This window comes from Artemia franciscana, chromosome 18 (assembly GCF_032884065.1).
Source record: "Artemia franciscana chromosome 18, ASM3288406v1, whole genome shotgun sequence".
NCBI classification, from domain to species: domain Eukaryota; kingdom Metazoa; phylum Arthropoda; class Branchiopoda; order Anostraca; family Artemiidae; genus Artemia; species Artemia franciscana.
The window spans coordinates 20,929,557-20,941,677 of record NC_088880.1 but is presented as its reverse complement, the minus strand read 5'-3'; the positions used below and the strand labels follow the sequence as shown (position 1 = coordinate 20,941,677).

Sequence of the window (12,121 nt, the reverse complement as noted above, 5' to 3'; positions counted from 1 at the left end):
AAACAATTGTTGCCAATATTAATTCCATCAATCTCAATCTGTTTCAAAGGTATATCTACAAAGTAACCCCACACGCAGCTCTGTTTTAAATTGATTAATGGGCAATTCTTTGGTAACTGGGACAAGCTTATTCCACAGTTTAAGCCCTACATAAATTAAATAAAAAAAACAGTTGTTTTTAACTGAAAGTAAGGAGCGATATTAAAACTTAAAAGAAACAGAAATTACTTCGTATATGAAAGAGGCTGTTCTGTCCTCAATGCCCCACCCTTTGTTCTAAAGTTTGACTCTTTCTCTCAACTCTACTTTTCAAAACAGTAAAAAACTTTTGCGTAAAGAGCGGAACGTTGAGGAGGGAACAGCCCCTCTCATATACTGAGTAATTTCTGTTCGTTTTAAGTTTTGATCCCGCTTCTTACTTTCAGTTAATAAAATTTGTTTTTTTTTATTCGATTTCTGAACGTTTTTGAATTAGTGCATGCTTTGATTTTGGCTCTCCGCAGATAAATAATTAAACCGAAATTTGTATATTTATTTTTTGGTTAAACGGTTTCTCGTAGTTTTGATTGAATGATTTTGACAAAAAAGGAACGGGGGAGGAGGCCTAGTTGCCCTCCAATTTTTTGGTTACTCAAAAAGGCAACTAGAACTTTTTAATTGTTTACGAACATTTTATACCCTTTACTAGGCCTTTACTAGGTTGCAGTTACCTCTGCAACCATGATTTAACTGAACTGTAACTTGTAAATACGAGAAGAATCTTTTGGTGATTTCGAAAAAGAGCCTGAAAATCCTCAAAAATGGGATTGAAGAAAAAGTAATTCGTTGAAACTACCATTGTCAAATATCCTTAACTAGTTTTACCACCTCCCACCAGGAACAGCAAGAAATATAACAATTTTATATGGGTAGCTCTCATGTTTCTTAGCTGCTTCACACCGTCAGGGCGATTATTGTAAAAATCTTCTGGAAAATCCTATATCCTTGAAATTTATTGAAACTACTGGTTTAATTCTATACAATTAATAACCACCGTTTGATTTTTCAGCTATCTTGTGCCATTAAATTTCCAAAAACAATGGATTACCGAGAAGCAAAATATGGCCCCGAAATCGGACTAAATTGCATCAAGTATCTTTTGTTATATACTGGAGGAAAAAATTGTCTTACTTCAATTGTAACCACAACAATATTTATATGCTATTAGTGGGGCTGTAAGCAAAAATGGAGTCACGAAAGCCGTATAATTAAGAAGGTAAGCTACAAATACAAATAACATATGATACATTTATCCTCATAATCATCACTCATGTTTTATGTTTATTGGTCTCTCTTGACGATTTTATTGCTACAGATGAGCTCTTTAAGTGTTTAAAATTCATGTATTTAACTTTAATAAAAATGGCATGGGAAAAAGACCCGTGAAAGAATATTCTCAGTTGCTATTATTATAACCATGAATTATCCATAGAGGTCACAATCATCAAACGCATTTAGGTTCTAATGTTTCAATTTATAAGAACTACCAGCCAACAAAGCTACTAGATTTTTGGCAGGCAAATTGACCAATTTGTAGGTTTCTGAAGCCTAGCCCTTAAAGTGGATTTGCCTCCGAAGTCAAAGCGCTTGCGGAAACTCATTAAAGAACAAAATTTCCTTACGTACTACTTTTTCCTCTGGCTATCTCGTAAGAACGAAGTGGTCGAAAAAACTATGGAGGGACTCATTAGAAGAGAAATTCTCTAGTAGTCTCTTTAGGAGCTGAAAGTGCTCAGAGGGAATCCAGGTCCCTCCCATGCCTCTTTGCCCATGGGTTTCCCCTAACACCGCTTAGAATTTTTTTACAATTTCTGTGTAATTCCAGGGCAAGGGTATTACATTATTCAAATTAACCATTTCTCACAGGTAGAAATAATAGCTGAAAAAAGTAAGCATGTCTGACCCCGGCTTTCCCCTCGGCCTGAAGCTCTTAGGGGTATATTACAAGCCCAAGGGCATCTAAACTTTTATTGGTAGAAGGGGGAGGGTTAAGGAGCCGGAAAATAGGCCAAAACCTTTGTCTCTTCTCTGTTGGAAACTTATATCTGTACTTCCCTGAGCCAAGAAAACTTACACCATGAACTAAGTGTGGGATAGAAGTACGGAACCTACCTAGATGGGGTCTGAAAATCGACCATTAGATACTTTTACAAATTATTTGCAAATTTTATCCTTGAGTCCTTGAGCTAAGCGAACCCCAATGCATGGAAGGAAATTAGAAGAAAAAAAGAAGAGCGTTGGTAAGCTTAGAAATGCAGCCTGAAGAATGGCTAAAAACTACTTTTTGTTTCTTTACAGCTTGAAACTTATATCCGTAGGCTCCCTGAAAGTAGGCTCCGAAAGTGACCATAAACATTTTGATTCAATAGGATCAAAACTTATGTTGATATTTTTTTTGAGGCAGGAAACCCCCAAAAATATATTTAATATCCAAAAGATAAGATTGAAGGAAGAACCTTGTCCCCTAAATAATGGGGCTAATAAAGGGCAGAAAAAACTATTTTTATAATTTGAAGCTGAATTTACCAGTATAAGTTACTGGGATAAATAACTCTGATATTCACAAAAAAAGGCTAGAGGAATAGATCCCCTAAAAATGAGCTAAAAAAAACTTTTTTTAGCGGCTTACAATTTACATCCGCAAGTCCTTGGGTAAAAAAAAGGAAAAAAAAACATTGGAAAATGAAATGAAAAATTAGGCCTATTAGTTCACCAGAAAATTGGGTCCAAAAATGAGCCAATAACCTGCTTTTCTCCGCATACCTTTGTATTTGTATCAAACAGTTCGTGGTAACGAACTGTAGTAAGGAGCGACCCGGCTCAATAGTAAACGAAACTCTAAAAAACGGAATTTTGATGCTAAAAGATACATCAAAAGAATCGAACTTTCATGCTGATTCTAAATATATAAGTTTCATCAAATTTAATCTTTGTCATCAAAAGTCACGAGCCTGAGAAAATTTGCCTTATTTTGGAAAATAGGGGAAAACACCCCCAAAACGTCAAAGAATCTGAACGAAAATTACACCATCGCATTCAGCGTATCAGAGAACCCTTTAGCAAAAATTTCAAGCTCCTATCTACAAAAATGTGGAATTTCGTATTTTTTGCCAGAAGACAGATCACGGTTGCGTGTTTATTTGTTTGTTTTTTTGTTTTTTTTCCCAGGGGTCATCGTATCGACCATGTGGTCCTAGAATCTCGCAAGAGAGCTCATTCTAACGGAAATGAAAAGTTCTAGTGCCCTTTTTAAGTAACCACAAAAATTGGAGGGCACCTAGGCCCCCTCCCACGCTCATTTCCCAAAGTCAACGGATCAAAATTTTGAGATAGCCATTTTGTTCCACATAGTCGAAAACCATAATAACTATGTCTTTGGAATGACTCACTCCCCCAAAGTCCCGGGGGGAGGGGCTGCAAGTTACAAAATTTGTCCAGTGTTTACATACAGTAATGGTTATTGGGAAGTGTACAGACGTTTTCAGAGGGATTTTTTTGGTTTGGGGGTGGAGTTGAGGAGAGGGGGCTATGTGGGAGGATCTTACCTTGGAGGAATATGTCATGGGGGAAGAGAAATTCAACGAAAAGGGCGCGGGATTTTCTAGCATGTCATGGGGGAAGAGAAATTCAATGAAAAGGGCGCGGGATTTTCTAGCATTAATATAAAAAAAAAAATGAAAAAATAAACATGAAAAACTTTTTTCAACTGAAAGTAACGAGTAGAATTAAAACTTAAAATGAACAGAGATTATTATGCATATGAGGGGTTCTAGAAATATTTTAGCATAAAGAGCGAGGTATGTAGGAGGAGATAAATACCTTGCTCTTTAAGCTAAAGTATTTTTAGTAATTTCAAATATTTATTCTACGGCCTTTCTGATTCAGGGGTCATTCTTAAAGAATTGGGACAAAACTTAAGATTTAGTTTAAAGAGCGAGGTATTAACGAGGGGACAAACCCCCTCATATACATAATCAAAAATATAAGAATATAAAACTTTGTTACGTAAGTTAATTCTTAAGTTACGTATAGTTTTTACTAATAAAAATGTTCGTTAAAAATTAAAAGGTCTTGTTGCCTTTTTAAGTAACAAAAAATTGGAGGGCAACTAGGCCTCCTTCCTCATCCCTTATTTCTCAAAATCGTCTGATCAAAACTAAGAGAAAGCCATTTAGCCAAAAAAGAATTAATATGAAAATTTCATTTTAATAATTTATGCGCGGAGAGCCAAAATCAAAAATGCATTAATTCAAAAACGTTCAGAAATTAAATAAAAAAAACTAGTTTTTTAAACTGAAAGTAAGGAGCGACATTAAAACTTAAAACGAACAGAAATTACTCCGTATATGAAACGGGTTGTCCCCTCCGCAATCCCTCGCTCGTTACGCTAAAGTTTGACTCTTTGCCACAATTCTGCTTGTTAAAACAATTAAAAGCTTTAGCGTAAAGAGCGAGGGATTGCGGAGGGGACAACCCGTTTCATATACGGAGTAATTTCTGTTCGTTTTAAGTTTTAATGTTGCTCCTTACTTTCAGTTTAAAAAACTAGTTTTTTTGTTTAATTTCAGAAGGACTGAAGTCCAAAAGACGAAACTTGAGAAAGAAGTTTACTTGACGAAATTAGGGCTAGAAACTTTTTTCCGATCCACGAGACCACGAGGCCACGAGATATTTTCAATAAGCCCTAAACAAAACGATTGATTTAAATGTTCATGATCATCCCAGACCAAAATATTATCAGACTCATGATGTTTCAGTAGGGAACCCTTAATTTAGTTCTTCCGATCCGCTTGAAAACTGCATCCACAAGTCCCTGAGCCAAAAAATTACCTCAGTTAGTCCCGGGATGACACGGACCTCATTTCAGAATAATAAATGTGAAACAAATTATGTCTCTACAGATCCATGAAGAATTAATTTTAAGTAAATGCTCGCATGGATTCGTTACGAAAGAATACTAAAAATAAAACAAAATGAACAGGTATTAAAATGAACAATTGCGCCAAACTTAAAAATACCAAGTGCTACCACAGGTGAATGAAGGGAACCTAAAACGCCCAGGAAGTACTGTAGAATAAATACCCAAAACAATCTTGAATCAAACAAAAACTACCACAAGAACAGGACCATCACCTCTCAGACCCTTTATGGGAGGGGTTCCTAAATGTTGCACTCCTTGGAGACTATTTTCTTTTTTTTAGATTTCAGTTTTATAATTAAGAGGCTTATCTTTTAAGAGGTAAAGCCACAATGAACTTTAACGCAGGTGTAAAAAAAAACTACAACAAGCCTTTTGTAGTTAAGGGCTTGAAAATTACCTGAGGGGGCTCTTGAAAATCCAACATCTAATAATGCGATTTCCACCAGAGTATTGTCTAAAACAAAAGATGCATTAATGCTACTACTACTACCACGACTATTACTACGATTGAGGCTAAGGGATTAAGGTTAAGCTTTCAGGGAATGAAAGAGAGATGTTGAACTAAATCGAAGTACGCTATGTGCACGTATGTTGTCAAAAGGTATATCAGTAATATCTTGGCAATGGCTTAGAACATTAAGTGGAAACTTTCAGGGTATGTTGGGGATGTATGTCAAACTAACCAAATGGCACTATGTGCATTCTACTACTACTACTAATGCCCTTGTGATTACTGCTAGTGGTAGGCTAATGGTATTATGGAGGAACTTCAGGGAATACTGAGGAGGTGCTGAATTAAATCAAAATGCACCATGTGCATGAAGGGTGATTAAAGGCGCATACAAGCAATAGATTAGGAACAACTTAATGCATTGTGGCTACTAAGGAAAGGGGAATGAAGATAAAAATTATAGGGGGTAATGAGTGGGAATTTGGGCCCACAATATGAACAAAGGTTGTCAAAAGGGCATATCGACAATACTTAGGAACGGACCAGAGTGCTAAGTTTTAACTTACAGGTCACTTTATGGGGGATATTGAACTAATCAAAAGGCATTATTTGCAATAAAAGGTGAAATAAGAGGCAAAAAGGCAATCTTGCTACTTCTACTGCTGCTACTACTACTACTAGTGTTGATACCTGCAACATCTACTACTAAAGCCAAGGCTAATAAGGTGAGGATTCCAGGAAATGTTGAGAGGTTGTTGAACTAAATCAAAATAAACTCTGTGCATGCGGGTCCTCAAAAGAATGTATCACTAATGTCTCAGGAGCTGCTTAGGGTATTAAATTGAAACTTTCAGGGTATGTTGAGCGATAATACTAAAAAAAATAGGCGCTATGTAAAAACTGCTACTAATGCTACTACTACTATTACGAATATTACTACTTCTGAAGCTAAGGATAGCAGGGTGGGGCTTAAAGGGAATGCTTAGGTGGATGTTGAACTAAATAAAACTACACTCTTTGATTTTAGGTTGTCAAAATTGTTTATGAATTTCTTAGGAATAAGTTAGAGTATCAAAATTTTCAGAGTATATAACGCTTTTTTAGGGACCATAGTTATTTAGGGACCATTATGGACTTTAGGGATTTATGTAAGGCCCCTGTACTATATGCATGAAGGTTGCCCAGGGGGAGTACCAGCAATAGCTCAGGAGTAGCTTAGAGGATTAAGTTGAAACTGACAGGGTATGTTGAGGGAAATGTCGACTTACCGAAAGGTAAACGAATTTACATATCACGGCTACTCCTCCTATTACTACTACGACTTCTACTACTGATACTTGCTACTACAATTAAAAATACTGCTATTGCTACTACTTCTACTACTACTGCTGCTACTGCTACTGCTACTACTACTACTACTGCTACTACTGCTACTACTAATACTACTACTACTGCTACTACTTCTACTAACACTACTGCTACTGCCACTACTACTACAACTACTACTGCTACTACTAATACCACTACTACTGCTACTACTATTACAACCTTACTACTACTATTATTACTGCCACTACTATTACTATTACTATTACAACTATTACTACTACTACTACTACTACTACTACTACTACTACTACTACTACTACTACTACTACTACTACTACTACTACTATTACTACTATTACTACTACTACTACTACTACCACTGCTACTACTACTACTACTACTACTACTACTACTACTACTACTACTACTACTACTACTACTACTACTACTACTACTACTACTACTACTACTACTACTACTACTAATAATAATAATAATAATAATAATAATACTACTACGGCTACTTATGCTACAAGGGCTAATGGTATTAAGATGAAAATTTCAAGGAGTGCTGAGGGGGAATTGAACTAAGCCAAATCACATTTTGTACATGCATGATGTCAAAGGGACATATCGACGATATCTCAAGAACAGCTAAGTGTATTAGGTTGAAACTGTGTCAATGAGAGTTCATCGAGATGTAAAACTAAATTAAAAAACAGTATGCACTAAAACTACTGCTGGCTCTACTGCTACTACTACTCCTACTAAGTCTAAGGGTATTAAGGTGAAAATTTCAGATAATGTTTAGGAGGAAATTGAACTCGATTCCATTAATATTGCTACTATTAATGCTAAAACTACTATTACTACTACTACTACTACTACTACTACTACTACTATTACTACTATTACTACTATTACTACTACTACTACTACTACCACTGCTACTACTACTACTACTACTACTACTACTACTACTACTACTACTACTACTACTACTACTACTACTACTACTACTACTACTACTACTACTACTACTACTACTACTACTACTACTACTACTACTACTACTACTACTACTACTACTACTACTACTACTAATAATAATAATAATAATAATAATAAAAATAATAATAATACTACTACGGCTACTTATGCTACAAGGGCTAATGGTATTAAGATGAAAATTTCAAGGAGTGTTGAGGGGGAATTGAACTAAGCCAAATCACATTTTGTACATGCATGATGTCAAAGGGACATATCGACGATATCTCAAGAACAGCTAAGTGTATTAGGTTGAAACTGTGTCAATGAGAGTTCATCGAGATGTAAAACTAAATTAAAAAACAGTATGCACTAAAACTACTGCTGGCTCTACTGCTACTACTACTCCTACTAAGTCTAAGGGTATTAAGCTGAAAATTTCAGATAATGTTGAGGAGGAAATTGAACTCGATTCCATTAATATTGCTACTATTAATGCTAAAACTACTATTACTACTACTACTACCACTACTACTAAATCAAAGTATGCCATATACAAGTAGGCTGTCAAAAAGGCATATCACAAGTATCCCGCGAAAGGGTTTGGGCATTAATTGGAAACTTTCAGGTAATGTAGAGGGGGCTGTTGTTCACTATGTTCACGCTTACACTCTTACTGCAATTACTTCTGCTAAAACTGCTACTGCAACTAAGGCGAAGGACATTAAGGGCAAAATTCCAGAATATATTTAGAAAGATGTTAAAGTAAATCAAACACACTATTTGCATGCTGGACGCCAACCACTTCAAAAAAGGATACCTCACACTTCAAAAAGGTTACAAAGCTGATTCTGAGAATGACTCCAGTTCTCCATAAAAGCTGGAAAAGGAAATATTTTTTTTGTAGAAGCTTTACAAGGCTTTTTCATCTGCATCTCATCATCAGCGGTTGAAGGCCTATAGGAGTGGAGTATATTTAATTCATGGAATACAGAATTATCTTTGTTTGACAGATCTTGATGAATTTTGCAGTTTCGGAAGCACCATAAACAATAAATTATATTAATGTTTTGGCTACAATTAGTCCGAGTCGCTCTTTACTTTTAGTTCGTTAATACGAACTGTTTCTGGTCTTTTTTCATTTAATTGCAGTCGCAGATGCCGCAAGACAGTATTAATCAAACTTTAGAGTGAAGGCGGAAAGGTTGAGGGGCTTAGAGCACCCTCCTATATAAGGTAATATCCGTTCATTTAAAAATTAAAATGATTTTTTAATATTCTTCTAAAAGGACTTTTTTTCTACCGTCGAAAAAATTTGACCGCACTATGTGTATTCGAAAAAGTATATATTACCGAAGTCATGATTTACTGTAGTCAACTTAGGTTGAAATCCCCTTAAAGTTAGCAATTAAGTCAAAGTCGTGATCTTCTATCAACTCCCCTTACTTTGAATCATTTGTTAAAAATAGAAAAGTGATAATTATTTTGACACTTAAATACCTAGGTGTGTTGAATCTTGATGCATCTTCACATGAGTGAGCTCAGTCAGTTTTTTTGGGTGGAACTTTTGCACACCATTACTTTACAAACATGGTTATTACATAATAAGCATCTTCTTCAGACGGCCATTGTTCAACTGGTTGGCAATTTGAGTTGAGACTTAGGAGAAAAAGAAATGGGTCTGGCCAATGTTCCTTTTTATAATTTTACCAGGCTATTAGTTTAATTTTCATATTTTTGTTCTTGATTGGAGTGATAGTTGCATCCTATTTAATAGTGAACCCCGGCCAAAAATTGTAAAAATCCAAGCTAATTCACGAATTACGGGTAATCTTAATAGTAAAACCTTAAAAATGATGGCGGATTGAAATTTCAAGTGTACGATTAGAATCACCATGGTCATAAGCCCTACAGAGGGGAATTTCAGTCCCCCACCTGGAACCACGAGGGAAACCACTTTTTTGCATATATATAACTTATGTCATCTTTTTCATCTGCTAGGGCTAGCAAGGTTCCACATTATCGTGGAGAGATGTGTGGTGGCTCATATAAAAGCTAATATTTTTATCTGTGTGTTATTTTTGTAAACATTTCTTGGTAACACCATCTCTAGGTGCCATATGGCACCGAAAATGGAACGTTTTGGCACCATTTCTTGAGTTGAAGCGCTGGGAAGCCTAACAGTGGCAACATTAATTGCCTTGTTAAACTATATGTCGTGATTAATGGCCATCGGAATAAAAAAGGAAGTGTTTTGAAAACGAGCTGTGGAATTTTTTGATAGAGACCCAATTTCAAAGGCAAAAGAACTGTTAACTAAGAAGGCCGAAACTGGTGATCGATTCACGAAATACGTACAAGGTGAGAATAATTTAATGGATATTGCTAAGTGACTTGCACGATGCGCTAAAGAAAGGATAAAACTCCCAAGTTCGTTATATTTAATCCCCAAGAAGTACCAGCCATTGGAGCAGAAGTAAGCACATGTGTTGTACCATCTGTGAATGAAATGCAACGGTAGTTTTTGGGATTTCTCGAGCGGTACAACCAAGTTCCACTCCCATGACCGCCCGGCAATCCTATAAGTGACGGAAGCCAGCCTAATTCCATCCCGGATAGACATTCTCCACTACCCTATTCTTTAGTTCTGAAGAACTCACCCCCCCCCCACTAATATGCCAGAAGAAGGATGCCAAATTTTTACGAGCATTTTTGGAGACGACCTAGCGGTCGATGATATTGAATTGAAAAGAAACCGATCTGAATTGCAACTTGTTAAAATGAAAGACAAGGTAGACAGCATTGTTTATTCTATCAACCAAAAATCCAAAGTGTAGAAGGTAAGGTGAAATCCCTAGTTTTATAGGCGTGATCAAAAAAATTGCAACCACATATGATGCCTATGATGCCGACACGGTGAAAGCCTGCATTTCAGTATTCAAAGGGGCAGAGCAGTGTGGTGCTAGTCTAACCTATAATTTGTAGTTTTCCTCCCGTTATCAGCTAGATATGACTATGAAAAGCCCGCCAAAAGTGGATTTTGAACGTTTTCCAACTGAAGAGTTGGTGTACCTCCCAAAACGATGCTATAATTACCAGAAATTTGGTCACGTTTCAGCGGTGTGTAGTGCTAGTCTAACCAATAAGTTGTACTTTTCCTCCCGCTATCAGCCAGATATGGCTATGAAAAGCCTGCCAAAAGTCACTCATTCCAATGCCCTGATTTGAAAAAAACTAATCGGAAAACAAAAGGCAAATCAGAAAACAAAAATTCTCTGATCCATAAGCATAATTCTAGGATTGTGTCTTTGAATATGAGTGGAAGTGTGTCTCACAGAATCCCTGTAACTGAAGAACTATGTCAGCGTTGCGATATTTTGTGCATCCAAAAAAAATTGCTGACAAATAGTAGGCTCAGGCTGCACAAGGTTTCAGACAATTTTTCAGACAAGTTTTCAGAAAGGCACTTTATTTTGTACCAGCCAATTCTTGTCAGCATGGGAGGCTCTCTGGTGAACTAGTGATCACATGCAGTTTTGCCATTGATTCTGAGAGTCTTCATGCTGCTGAAAACTTTATGGCTATGAGGGCTGGTAACCTTTTGACTGTCGATGTCTACCTTCCTATAAACTAGAGTGACGAAGTATCAAATAATCGATTCTCGAAAGCGGTGCGAGCTCTTGCGAAATGCCTCAAGGCTACACTGCTGTCTAAACTGGAATGCGCGTTATAATCTGAGACTGCAACTGTAATCTAGTCGACGACTCGTCTCCTTGGTCCCAGCTGATCCTAAGTGCACTTGAAAGTTGGTATTATGTGCTCTCAAAAGACAAAGATTTCATGTTTGTGCATACTAGTGGTTCAGTCTCAAACATAGACCATTTCGCATGCACAACAAACTTATTGGCACAGTGAGTTTGCTAATGGGAAGTCACTTTGCCAACCACATCCCAATTGCAGCATGTGTTAATTGTGCATCAGAAAGTCCAAAAGTACTTCACAGTGGAATGAAAAACAGCATCAAACAGCATCAAACAGCATCGCACGAATATAAAAATTGACTATACAGAGAGAATAATTAATGATCCAAGTCGTTTATAGAGAGAACACATGAAAGATCGCCCAAACACGCCTAAGTCCATGCCTAGTGATCGAAATGACAGACAAGCTAACTTTACGAGGGAATTTAGTGCCCCAATCCCAATGTTACTAGACCATGTACCAAACAACTTGAATCTGCGCTATCAAACTATAATCCAAGGTAATTTCTGTCAAAGAATCATAAAATAAATTAAACAAAGAATCTATATCAGACTCAATTTCAGAAATACTCTGCGAACGACCCGCCAACCGTGACCTAAGGATACGTAAACCCTGCTCATTAAATTTTAAAG

The 12,121-nt window shown here is 36.5% G+C and overlaps 1 long non-coding RNA gene across 2 annotated transcripts in view; it reads left to right on the top strand.

Moving 5' to 3' along the window:
- Nucleotides 1–12,121, top strand: part of LOC136038742 (uncharacterized) — a 47,311-nt gene that overhangs the window by 22,766 nt on the left and 12,424 nt on the right. For both annotated transcript variants that reach the window (XR_010620285.1, XR_010620284.1), the window contains exon 2: nucleotides 1,049–1,255. This is a non-coding gene — a long non-coding RNA (uncharacterized LOC136038742). The remainder of the gene's footprint in view (nucleotides 1–1,048; nucleotides 1,256–12,121) is intronic.